General features: G+C 37.2%; 1 protein-coding gene across 1 annotated transcript in view; it reads left to right on the top strand.

Moving 5' to 3' along the window:
* Positions 1 to 4,627: 4,627 nt before the first annotated feature.
* Positions 4,628 to 13,283, top strand: part of LOC131401175 (fibronectin type III domain containing protein 3C1-like) — a 50,314-nt gene continuing 41,658 nt past the window's right edge. Inside the window, exon 1 of the mRNA XM_058536242.1 lies at positions 4,628 to 4,705. The gene's annotated coding sequence lies outside the window, so the exon portion shown is untranslated. The remainder of the gene's footprint in view (positions 4,706 to 13,283) is intronic.

Here is a 13,283-nt window from a genome sequence, read left to right as displayed (position 1 = left end):
CCATTTATACCACAATTCCTATGGATAATGTCACTGTTTATAAAATTGTTTTGAATAAGACACATTTCCAAGATCCCAGCCCAAGTCCTATTAAATGGAACTGTGTGCATCTATTTGGATGATGTCACTATTTGCTAGGAGTACAGTTCTGGCTTCTAAGAGTTCTTGGCTATTGAGTTACTCATGCCCAACTTGGCCACTAAGCTTCACTGAGGGTGTTTTCAGTATACCATCTCCACATTCTACTTTTCCAAATTCTCTCAGTTTTCATGATTGCCCAGAGCTAGACTAAATTCTTTTAGTGGTAAATCCCTGTGAGTTGTTTGTCATTTGCCTGGCATATAAGTTAGCTGTCTCTGTGCGTACTTTCAGATGTCTTCACTAAGAAACCTTGTCTAAGGTCACATATAAACATACCCTTCGTGACAAAAACAGCTTATAGGGAGCCCCTAAACATGCTCCCCAGCTTGATCTTACTATTCCTTGAGTCCTTTGGAGGCTACCACCCAGGAGATCACGTGAAAGGGGTAGAAACGTGAATAAGACACGGTTCCCGCCCTTTGAAAAACCAACAACTTTTCCCTTCTTTCAACTGTGGCAGCCCTCCTCAAGTCTAGAACCTCTCAAGTTAGGCAAACTGCAATGCTGCAAATTGAAGTGCACAGCTCTTTTGCCTACACCTTGAGGGTGTGGGTGGTGGAGAGCACAGGGTTGGGAGTCAGGAGACCAGTCTTGCCACTAAATAGCAAGTTCCTTCTCACTGGACTTCACGTTCCCCCTGAAATGAGATGTTTGGACAGCCCCTGGTTCAAAGGTTCACATATTTGATCCCATAAGTAAGTTAAAATTAGATCTGTCAATATTCTTCATTTCATTTTTAATTGTTTTCCTGCTCAAGTCTCTTCCAGACTCTCCTTGTTTCTCCTCCAGATCAGACGGGTTGGCTCATTCAGCAGTCTAAGTCTTGGGATTTCTTTGACTTTCTTGTTAGCTCCTCCTTCCCAATTCCCACAATTCCAGCCTGGTGCTCCGTGAGCTCACTTTGTCCTTGGCTCTGCCTGCAGTATCCCTTTGCACTGGTCTCACCTTGGTCTGTTTGAGGCAGGCAGCACTCAGCTCCATTCTCCAGAGCTGTTCCAGCTTGCCTGATGTCTTCAGACCTTGCTGCCCACAGGGATACGAATTTTTTCATGAGGTTGCCTCAGTTAAGGCAGTTGGGAACTGCAGGCTCACCTCCCCTAGAAACATCCCTCTCTTTGATGCCAGCAGCAGTAAACTCTCAATAATGGCAGTTGGATTTAATTGAATTGACTGAACTCCCCTCTAAAAATCAACATTCCCCAAACTCAGCTCCTGACATTTGTCTCCTGTCAAATATTAGCATCTCTACAGCTGTTAAAGACAGTTTGTTTACTCTGGCATCTGCCAGGCTGGGGAGACTCTCAAATCAATTTATATGAGAGGATAGGGGATTGGTGGGGAAGAGGGAGGCTGGCCATACCGTTTATTGTGAGTTATAGTGTTTTTTTAAATGCCCCTGCCCTTTCCTCTCACAAATCCTTTTGTTAGCGAACACTTGTGTCCAATCCTATGATTCAGCAATTTCCTCTTTCATTCGTGGCCGCAGCTGCTGCAGACCCTTAAGAAACGGAATCCATACAATGAAACGGGCAAGGAGATAGGTTTGCAAATTCCGGGCGCTAATCTCAAGAGAACGGAAGAAAAGGTTGGCGGATCCCACAATTGCGCAAATGAGTGAATAGCCTGATACAATGAGGTAACGGCCGTGCTGTCAAAGAACTCCGGAGCAGTGGCTCTCCATTCCCGGGCCCGGGCAGGCACACACTGAGTCAATGTCCTTTGATGTCTCTCTTTCAAAGCGCGAGGCAGTTGTGCCCGACATATCTGGGAAGGACCTGGGAGGACTTGCCCAGTCCCAGCAGTCTCAGAATCCTTAGCCACAAGAAAAGGGGCCGCTTCACGGTCACTCCTAATTCCTTGGCTCAAAGGACTAGAGAAGAATGCGAAAGGGCTACAGAGGGGCCCGCAGAAAAAGTTCTGTCCGTTGTATAACTTTCCCTGGAGGACAGTGCTTTTCAAAGAGCCCCTGTCGTCCAACCTGGCACCCTCAGGGACTGACTTTGCCCTGCCCAGCGCTCAGAAGCAGAGTCGTGCCATGTGGAGGTTGTCCCCTGCCTATTGCTGACTCAAGACGTTGAGGTCTGGGAGCAGCTCCGTTCACCACCCCACTTCTTCCCGAGGTAACTTGTTGCATAGCCATCATAAAGGTGAAGTCCATGAGTTTCTGGGACACTTAAGAGGTTAAGTACAGAGACGAGGAAGATGGGAAAGAATGGGGTCTCTTTCAGCACTCTGGGAGGGGAGGCAGCCAAGGAGGCATCGCCATCCCCTTCCCCCTGACCTGGTGACCTGTCAGTGTTCGCCCTGGGTCTGTGACCTTGCTGAGGCGACAGCGGCCACTCTTCTTTTTTTTTTTTTTTTTCCTCTTTTTCTTTCTTGCCCCTACCCTCCAAGTCGTTAGGCTAGGAACAGCTGCTGTTGTGTCTCCTAACTTGTGCCTTTCTTTTGCCCCCAACGGCTGTTGGCGTGCTCGGAGATGCCAAAGATGCGTGAACAGCCTCCGCAAGGACTTCCGCGCGGGGACTTCTGCGCTGGGAGAGGACACGGACCGATGCGGTGGCCGGATGGAACGCGCCTAGTAGCACGCGGCGGAGGTGGGGGTGGGGGGTTGGGGGGGATGGGGCGGGGCTGCCAGGCCTGGAGCTGAGTTCGCCTGTTGCTGGGATGCTGATGGATAGGATTACATGGCTGCTGGGGCCGGTTCAAGGAGGTGAGGGGATATTTTTGGAGGGAAGAGTTTCCGAGTTGCGGGGGGAGGGTGAGGGGAGACCAAGGGCTCCTCTTACATCTGGAGCCTCATTTAGATTGGGACTGTATAAAAAGCACGTTCCCTCGCCAACCATTGGGTGCCGCGTGGAAGGACCTTCCTTCCACCGCCCCCAACGCCGCGCGTCTGCCGTTCGGGCCACATAGGTCCCGCCCGCTCCTCTCTTTCTTCGCTTAGCTTTACTTCACCGTTTGTCTTTGTACTTGGTGACTGCTTTTCTAGTCCAGTCTTTCATCTTTCTTAATATAGGACGAGTCACTGTAGCTCGGTCTCTTTTCCTATTTGGAACGCACTCCCCCGACTAGGAAATAACTGAAGAGTGACCTGGTTTTGGAGAGTCATCTTTTTTTCTACTTTCTATGTTCCTGGACTTTGCAGCAACTACAGTGTTCTATGCAGTTAGTTGTAGAAATCTGGAGCTCCTAGGGTCGGAGGACGGTTTTCAGGAAAGTCTTGTCTATTTCTGCCCAGTGTTGATTTTAATCTTGCCCTTTTTTCCCCTTTTTCCGTAGACATTGACTGGTAAGTGAACCAGGTGCTTATTTTATTGAAGGGAGAAGTGTAGATTCCTTGCGGAATGTACACAAGAGCATTGCCCAGCGCTGGGAATTTTTTTTTATTTAACCACCTAAGGGATCAGTATTTGTGGCTTAGGGTGGAGAGGTTGATTTGTTTGGAAATCATTGGGTTTTTTTTTCTTTATCTTTGCATCGCACCTTGAGGGTACTCGTTATTTCTTTGAATGTTGACTATTTTTCTAAAGCTAAAAAGAAAACTAACTGGTAATGCCCTTGCTTTATCTCCCTGTACTTTATTATTTTTATTATTATTATTATTAAAAACTTACTTGAATGGGCGCCTTGTGAAATCCTTTGACTCAAGTTGTCTAGGCCTCTTTCCGTGGTATACTTGCAAGCTTTTTCTTTCACAAATTTGTCCTTATATGAACACTCCCTTGACAATAGGACAAATTAATTTTCAAGGAGTTTTGTTGATGCCAAATTCATTTAAGAGAGTAATTATTTTATCAGTATCCTGACAAATATTCAAAGGAATCAAGGACCATAAGCATTAATTCATAGCTTATAACACCTTACAGGGAGAAATCAACTCTTTCCTCCCTCCAGTGTCCAGGCACCACTACCCGCTATTCCCCCGGCCCCACCTCACTCTTGTGCACACCGCCGCTGGTTTGACATGCCACACTCTTAGAAGGTTGAAACCATAGTGAATATAAGTGAAACAGGATTCTTAAAGTAGTATCTGTGTCATAAAGAGTGGATGACAAAAATACCAAGGAGTTTTTATGGTTTATTTTTAAGTGACCACCACAATTTTTTAATGTACTTTGTTACTTAAAAAAGATTTTTTTGCAAAGAATGGAAAATAAACTCTAATTCTTGGAAACTTTTGTTTATATTTTTCTCCACAAGTGATAATATAAATTGTTTTTAATCAAAAATAATGAAATATTCAGAGAGGGAGGCAGATTAAAGATACGCTAATTTGTATCTTGAGAACACTTTTAAATAACTCTCATTAATAAAATTAAAGTTTTATTTTATACTGCTTTTCAAGGTCAAAAATAGATGACTTATTTGAAAAGTTCCTAATAATAATTTTTCATTCAACACCAAATAGAAACCTGAATGGCAGAATTAGCAAAGCATGGCTTTTTTTGGTAAATATTTCCACCTGTTTTGTGTCTATCTCAGAGCAAGTGTGTGGTGAAATCTTTCCAGACGGAGGTGGTTCCATGCAGCTCATCACTGCTGAGCGCCAGATCTCAGCAGAAGAGTAAGTACCTTTTGCAGCGCTGACTTCTTTTATTAAACCCTTGAAGCGCTCATTGAAAAATCATTTCCAGCTCCTAGTTTAAATTGCTCTGCTCGTCAGTACAAACCTGACGTTCTGGGTCCCCAAATCTAGTTGTAAACTTTAGGCAAAATTCCCTGTGTTTTATTCCAGTAGAATTAAATTGACAAAGAAATTTGAATCGCAGCCAATTTTCTACTATATTTCAGCTGTGCTATAAATTGAAATCGCAGTTCTTTTTTTCTGGAAATATTGAGGAAAGGTAAATTTGCAATGATAAACTTGCCAGCTTTCAAGGTCTCTAAAATCTTAACACACTGTGTTTGTGTGTGTGTTGGGTTTTATTTGTTTTTGTTTGTTTTGCTATGATTTAGATTTAGAGTTTGGCTCTATCACCAACATTGTTATCTCTAAGTGAAAATAAAATTTTTCACAAATTCTCATTCTATTTTAATTATACTTCTTAGTGAATTAAATATTATAAAAGGGAAAAAATGGTAAATTTAAACTTACCAAATATACTCACTTGGTTTTTTTGTTGATTTATTTTTTTCTAAAAGTAAGTAGAAAAGATCTTCTTTCTCCTTACATCTTTCGATAATTGAAAATAATTCACTCAAGCTAAAATTTAAATTTTTGAAATGACTGAAACATACAATTTTTTACTTAACCTATTTTTGTCACACTTTTTAATGTTCAGCATAATTTTATTTGTAATGATAATTTGAGAACATAAAGTTAATAGCCTTTCTAAAATTAAAGAATTAATGGCATTTAAAATAAACCTTTTTAATGATAACATATTATTCCTCTATTACAGAAATGCTGTTGTACTCAACAAAAAAATTAAATGTTTTTTGGAGATTAAAATAATTTAAATAGTCAGGATTATATGACACCAGCATGAGGAATGTATTTATAGATATATTAATCTGATGTAATAGTTTGTAACATTTTCATTCTTTAAAACTATTTCACCAAAAATATCATTAATTTCATCAAAGGGTAAAGGGCCACAACCTTCAAACAGAAGCTCAAGAGTCTGCCTAGGAATAATAACACATGCAACATATGACCCCATGGGCCTTTGCCAGAATTTTTGAATTATGACTGACATTTGTACTTCTGGCTTTTCTTGGAGGCCTTAGTTTAAAAAAAAGACTTGTAACCTAAGTATTTCTTTATGGAGAAGCTGTGGAGTTGGAAATGCCATACTAGGTCTGCCAATGATTATCCATTCCTGTGACTTGTGGTGACACCAAAAGACACTTCATGAAGAATATAATGACCTTCTAGGACATCAGCCTCAGAAAAGTGTATATGTATAACATACATCCTCAGCTTCCATTAATAACCCAATATTGATTGATCATCTTGGAATTTTCTCTAGTCCCTTCTCAAATCTATTAATATAATATATATATATGTATTTTCTATCACAAATGCTCTATATAATCTTGGCTAAGAGTACTACTTGGATGATGTTCCCTTGTAGTTCTTCATTTGATTTGTCTTTAAAACCATTTCTTCAGCCTTCAAGTTGGGGGTAGAGGAGGATCTTGATTCTGGTATTCCAATATTTTCTGTACAGATGCAAATTTATACTAGGTTTACCTATCATTTCCTCTTTTTATGAAATAATGTGTTTTAATTTTGAAAGTAAAATAGAGTAATTCTAGAAAATTTGAAAATAATAGAGAAAATATTTTTAAAAATATGTCACCTATAATCCTACCCAATCAGAAATAGCCACTGGTAAAATCCTAGTATATTTCCATCTAATCTTTTCTCTATGCATAGATGTATATACACGTGTAAATATATTAGTCATAGTTGGATGCATAATATGTATAGTTTTATATTTAGTCATATTTACCCAACAGCGTCTCTTGGGTATTTTCCCATGTCTTCAGAATTTATTAAGCTCCAGTGGTATTCATTCCTTCTCATCCTCTGTCTTTCTATACTGAAGTTCTAACTTTTGAAGTCAATCTTTAAGTATCCTTGTTTATCGAGATTTGGAATCCTTTTTCTATTTCAAATGATGTATTATTTCTCTGTGTATTTCACAGATGTGCTGTATAGTCTGCTCAAGAGTTGTTTGTCTCTCTTTTGGTTTAACATTGCCTGATTTGTGGAAGTCATCCAAAAATATTTACCTTTTACATAGCACTTTTTAAATATTATACTCAATATCTTTCAAAATGTATTCTAAGTGAAAATTATTAAACAGAGCCCCTGTCAGAGTTTTAACTTTAAAATTCTGTTTTCATTCACACAAAGTAATAATAGCATATTAAATCTCTGGCTTTAAAAAAATCCATTCTTTACATTTACTTTTTAATTTTCATTTTTTTATTGAAATACATTTAACACATATGATTGTGTAAATTTAAGGTGCACAGCATGTTAATTTGATAGATTTATGTATTGTAATATGATTGCCTTTGTAGCGATAATTAGCAGTTCTATTATGTTATGTTGTTGTCTATATTCACTATACTGTGCATTAGATCTCTTGGACTTATTTACTACTTGTTGCAAATTTGTGCCCTTAAACAACATCTGTCCTATTCCCCCACCAGCTACCCCCTAGTAACTACCATTTTTCTCTGTTTTTACAAGTTTGGCTTTTTTAGATTCCACATATAAGAGACATCATACAGTATTTGTCTTTCTTATCTATGACTTATGTCTGACTTATCTCACTTAGCATAATGTCTTCAAGGTCCAAAAAATCCATTACTTATAATTGCATGTAGCAACTTGAAAATTTAAAATACTTTTGATTATGTGAATTTTTTACATTTTACTCTCCAATATTACCTCTTGTGTCCACTTTTAGGAAAACATCTCAATGATATTTATTCTTTATAATTCTCATCCTAATTATGTATATTATTTTTTCTCAAAATATATTTTTAGCAACCTACCCATTCCATGGCTTTAGAGTGAGACGATGGCACAATAAATGATAAAGATATTTATATGTGACTTTTTTTTCTGAGACAATTATTATTTTTTCAAAATTCTGAAAACTTTATGAGTCAAGCCATAATCATTCAAATGTTATGAATGAATATTTCTAAAGTTAAGTAGTTTTGAAAATCTTTTGGTTCATAATAGGTGATATATATGTGTATATATGCATAGTGTGTCTGTGTGTATATATCTGGCCTGTGTCTGTCTTGGTACTATGTCATTGATCTTCCACGTTCTCCCAGGATTGCTCTAAATTCCAATGAGGACCGTGGGGGTGTTCTTGAGTAAAAATAACTTTATTTCCTCAGAGGTCCTTGTTTAAATGAGAGCAGCACTATTGAAGCAGGAAAGCAGTGATTAATAGGCCTCCAATTTTACGAAAGGAAATTTTAAAGTTAAGGGCTATAGTAATTGCTCTATATAACAACAAAGAGGGTTGAAACTTGGGCGAACTCGCACTCACATTCCCTGCTTCAGTGTGTAAAACATTATTCTGTTCAATTCTTTTATTTACTTTATTATATAATCTATATATTTATATACTTATTTTCTATCCAAATTCTATATATATTTACATATATATTTATATTATATAAATACTTCATATATTTCTAACCTAAATGAACATTTATAAGATAACAAAAGGCCTTTGAGGTTAGCTAATATTAATATTTCCCAGGTCACTTAAAGCCTCATTTATCTGTGATAATTTCAAACAACATTGATCTCTCCCTTTCCTGACTATTTCTGGAACTTATTGCCTGTATCATATAATTTAATTTCTTAATTTATTCAGTTAAGTGTTTTGTTTTATATAGGTGACTCACATTTTGCAAACAAGTGTATTTTTTAAATGTGTAGGCTTATTAATCTGGACCCCATTGTGCATTTTCCCAAAGAAATAATGTTATAAAATGGTAGAGTCCAGGACCAGTGACGGAAAGCTTATTCAACACATCATGAAGCAGAAATTCTCTATATCTGCAATGACAAATAGTAAGAACACAGTATTCTTACATTGTTAGTAACTAAAACACAGGAACCACAAAGTACTTTAAAATCTTTTCTTATTGAAAATTGAATAATGGTACATGAGAGAGGAAAGAGACTAAATTAAAGGACAATGAAAAAGTAGTAGCTAGAGACATGGGAATTCTTAGGAAACTTCTGGGCAGGCAAGTGGAAGGCATTTATTGGCCATATATAATTTCACTTTTAAACTTAACACTTTGTTTTAGATTTATCACCAGCATTACTCTTTGTTAATGAAATATAATACAGTTTTTTCCATCCTTAGACTCACAAATTACAGAGGAATTTTCTAGGGGAATTGTGCAAGAGTTGGGAGACAAAAGAAATAAGATGTAATATGAGAAAAATCTTGTCAGTGGTAGAATTAACTAAGTAGGAAACTAATTAAGTACAGTATCTTTCTTTTGTATCCCACACAATGCAAGACACAACCCAATCACATAATACATGCTGAACATATAATAACAGCACAATAAAATGCCTATTTCATAAGTTTATTGTGAGGATCAAATGAGTTAATGCACACATAATGCTTAGAACAGTGCCTGGCACATGGTAAGAGAGCAATATGTGTTTATTATTATTAATATAATTACTACTACTACTATTACTACTGCTATTAGCTTTCGTTCATTAAACTTCTTGCACACATCCTTGTGAGTTAAAAAGATGATGAAATTTGACCAGCCAACCTAATTAGAAGTTACCGTACAGTAGATGCAAACTCTAACCTTGGCCTCAGAATTAAACTGGTCTTGGGGCCAGCCCCATGGCCAAGTGGTTAAAGTTCTGCACACTCTGCTTCAGTGGCACAGGTTTGTGGTTTTGGATCCCAGGCACAGACCTACACTACTCATCAAGCCACACTGTGGTGGCAGCCCACATACAAACTAGAAGATTAGCACAGATGTTAGCTCAGGACTAATCTTCCTCAAGCAAAAAAAAAAACAGGAAGATTGGCAACAGATGTTAGCTCAGGGATAATCTTCCTCAGCAAAATAAATAAATAAATAGATAGATAGATAGATAGATAAATAAATAAATAAATAATTTTAAGGAGTAATTAAACTGGTCTTTTGAAAGAAGAACTGGGGTTGGGCTGAAAGAAGCATGGAGGTAAGCTCTGACTGCATCATCTGATGTTGACTGACTTCTTTGTGCCCTCTTATTTAGTAAAAAGCTAGAAATATTGATAATTTTGCATTGTTCCCATGGTTGCATCCCTCACAGCCCATTTCTATGATCTTGATCCAATCATTTTATTCATGAGAAATTTTACTTGGAATGTACTTCTGATAGAAAATAGTAGACAATTTTACTCTTTACTTTTTTGGTTTAAATGAAATAGATTTCTCTGAGATAAGCCAACTGTAAATTTTAAAATGCATAATACATACAATAGATGGTTTTTATAGAACTACTTTTCTCTTCAAAGTGGCCATGTTTCATTTTTAACTTTGAAACACATACGTCTGTTAATCTTAGATACCAATACATCGGAGATTTTAGAGACAATTATTCCTTTAGATATCAAACTATATTTGTTATTTAAAGTGTTCTCCCTTCCTTGAAAATTGAATATTTGATTTTCAACATTAGTAAATAGTAATGTTTTTAAATTATTGCCTACTAAAGTAGGACACCTTCAGGTAAAAGTTTAATCATTTGTTCAAAATTTATTTTTTCCAGCTTTATTGAGATATAATTGGCTGTAACACTGTGTAAGTTTAAGGTGTACAACATTGTGTAAGTTTAAGGTGTACAACATGATAACTTGGTACATGTATATATTGTGAAATGATTGTCACAATAAGATTAGTTAACACATTTATCACCTCACATAATTATCTTTTTTGTGTGTGGTAAGAACCTATAAGATTTATTCTCTTAGCAACTTTCATGTATATAATACAGTATTGTTAACTATAGTCACCATGCCGTACATTAGATCCGCAGAACTTACTCATCTTATAGTTGGAAGTTTGTCCCCTTTGACAGATATCTCCCCACTTCCCCCACGTCTCAGCACCTGGCAACCACCAATCTACTTTCTGTTTCTATGAATTTGATTTTTTTAGATTCTACATAAGTGAGATCATACAGTATTTGTATTTCTCTGACTTATTTTAATTAGCACAATGCCCTCAAGGTCCATCCACCTTGTCGCAAATGGCAGATTTTATTCATTTTTATGGCTGAAGAATATTCCATAATACCCATTGTTTTTACACATTCATCCATTGATGGACACCTAGGTTGCTTTCATGTCTTGGCTATTGTTAATAACACTTCAATGAACATGGGGGTGCAGGTGTCTCTTCGAGATAGTGATTTTATTTCCTTCAGATATATACCCAGAAGTGGGATTGCTAGAACATATATAGTTCTATTTTTAATTTTTTGAAGAACCACCATACTGTTTTCCATAGTGGCTGTACCAATTTACAATCCCACCAACAGTGCACAAGTGTTCCCTTTTCTCCATATCCTCACCAACACTTGTTCTATCTTGTCTTTTTTATAATAACCATTCTAACAGGTGTGAGCCGATATCTCCCCGACTTCCACAATGGAACTCTTGTCTGTAGGTAATTGTCAAAATTGGTGCTTTTTGGAGGGAGAGGAGATGGTAAAAAAAACTCTTATTCTGCCAAGTTGATGACGTCACTCCATTTAGCATTTCTTTTTTTTTTTTTTTTTTTGGTGAGGAAGATCACCCCTGAGCTAACATCCATGACAATCCTCCTCTTTTTGCAGAGGAAGACTGGCCCTGGGCTAACATCTGTGTCCACCTTCCTCCACTTTATGTGGGACGCTGCCACAGCATGGCCTGACAAGGGGTGCCTCGGTGCACGCCTGGGATCCGAACCCTGGCCGCCAGCAGCAGAAAGCGTGCACTTAATCGCTAAGCCACGGGGCCAGCCCCCATTTAACATTTCTTAAGTGCCTATTATGTGCTGGGCCATGCAGAACACAAACATAAAAAAGACTTGCCTAATAAGAGACAAAGCAGGAATTTGACCTCAGGTCTTTTGAGTCTCAGACTTACTACTATAAAACAATGCAATTTTACCTTCTCTGAGAGAAAACTAAAATAATGATAATAAGATCACATGTTTTCTTTCACTAAGATTCAGTTTGCCTTATCAGTGGCTTATATAATTAATATTGATTTCAAGGGAATACAGAATATAATTTTTATCAAGCTAGAAGTTAAATTCAAGCTGTAGTTCTTTGGCAAGAGTACATTCTAGAAGTGTTTTTTTTAATAATCTATTTCCAGTTTTAGAAACAGTTATTTGTGACTTTGGAATTGGACTTTTATTTATTTATTTATTTTTGTGAGGAAGATCAGCCCTGAGCTAACATCCATGCTAATCCTCCTCTTTTTGCTGAGGAAGACCAGCTCTGAGCTAACATCTATTGCCAGTCCACCTCCTTCTTCTCCCCAAAGCCCCAGTAGATAGTTGTATGTCATAGTTGCACATCCTTCTAGTTGCTGTATGTGGGATGCCGCCTCAGCATGGCCGGACAAGCAGTGGGTCGGTGCGCACCCGGGACCTGAATCCGGGCCGCCAGCAGCGGAGCGCATGCAATTAACCGCTAAGCCATGGGGCCAGCCCCTGGAATTGGACTTTTAAAAGGTTGTTATAGGGAACTTTATCTGAAGAATGACACATTTGAGGAAAAAAGTGGGAAATGCAAGTGCTTATGGACCAAAACTATGTATTCTGAATTGAAATACCCAAATTATAAAGTTGTAGGGAAATTCTGAGCCTAGAATTTAATTCTGGAAAATAGGCATTGCTTCTTAATCAGGTTAAATATTTGAGGTATTTTCCCACTTTTTAAAAAGGTTGAAAATAGTGCCTAAGGTTCACATATTTCTTTCAAAATGATTACACGTAATATGGCGTAATATAAAATATATTTAAATGGATTCTGAAGAGTTACACTTTTATTGTAGCACATACACAACTGGATATCAAAGTAATCTATTTTTAAATTATTTAAATATGTCTATTTTCTTACTATAAGATGAATTTTTAATATTGACATCTGACCAATAATTGAGTTAAACTCTATAAAAATTCATAAAGCAAAGTACTTACTTGTAGACCTTGCCCTACTGACACACTTGATTTTAGTGTTACTTGTGTATAGTCACATGATTTAGCTTGGGCTTTATGCAGTGAGGCACAAAAAACCTTTATTGCAACATGCAGTAGGGCATCGGCACTTTTTAACTGTAGCATTCTCTATGCATTTATGGAACTGTGAGGGTACTTACCAAGTTTGGACTCAGCTTGAGATTAAAACTATCAAAACTACTAAGAAGCCTGATTATATCTATTATAACATTTTTCTCCCCAGCTTATGAGGTTTTTTCTACTTCTAAGGAAGCTAGGTATTTTTTTTCTGTGTTCTGTAATTGCTTTTTTTAACCAGATTTAATGATTTTTGTTCATACACAGAGTTTATTAAGACAAATTTTTGAGGATTTGTGTTTCACTTGTAGTAATGCCACGCAATATTTTGCAAAGTC

Source organism: Diceros bicornis, chromosome X (genome assembly GCF_020826845.1).
Source record: "Diceros bicornis minor isolate mBicDic1 chromosome X, mDicBic1.mat.cur, whole genome shotgun sequence".
Taxonomy (NCBI): Eukaryota; Metazoa; Chordata; class Mammalia; order Perissodactyla; family Rhinocerotidae; genus Diceros; species Diceros bicornis.
Note: the sequence above shows the minus strand (reverse complement) of the source record. Positions and strands in the feature narration are given on the sequence as shown.